The sequence below is a fragment of the Tachysurus fulvidraco genome, chromosome 6, assembly GCF_022655615.1.
Source record: "Tachysurus fulvidraco isolate hzauxx_2018 chromosome 6, HZAU_PFXX_2.0, whole genome shotgun sequence".
Lineage (NCBI taxonomy): Eukaryota > Metazoa > Chordata > Actinopteri > Siluriformes > Bagridae > Tachysurus > Tachysurus fulvidraco.
Genome location: NC_062523.1, coordinates 31,658,248 through 31,658,641, shown reverse-complemented (window position 1 = coordinate 31,658,641; position 394 = coordinate 31,658,248).

The following is a 394-nucleotide window of genomic DNA, read 5'->3' as shown; positions in this document are numbered from 1 at the left end:
CCACACATGCCACTAATTGGCGCCTCTGCATGACCTCTGGCTGGCGTAGGCCACACGACCGCCAATAAAGTGAACAAACAGTAACAAAGTGCAGAATGTTTGAGCTGACAACAAAGTGTTAAAGGACCAATAAAGAGAATTAAAGCCAGACTTTTCAGATTAAACAAAGCTCATTTAGCTGCAGAAGCATCAGACTACAGGCTGTGAGATTATTTCTGTATTGTGAGTTATAAAGTCGAGAGCACGGCGGTTTAGTGATGAGCATCTCTGAGGTCAAGAGGTTGGAGTGTCATGAAGGTCAGGGTTAGGGTTAGGGGTTCGTCGACATCTACAGTATGTAATGAGTGTGATTGTGTCCTGTGATGTTTTGGAACCTCAGTCAGGTTGTCACCGT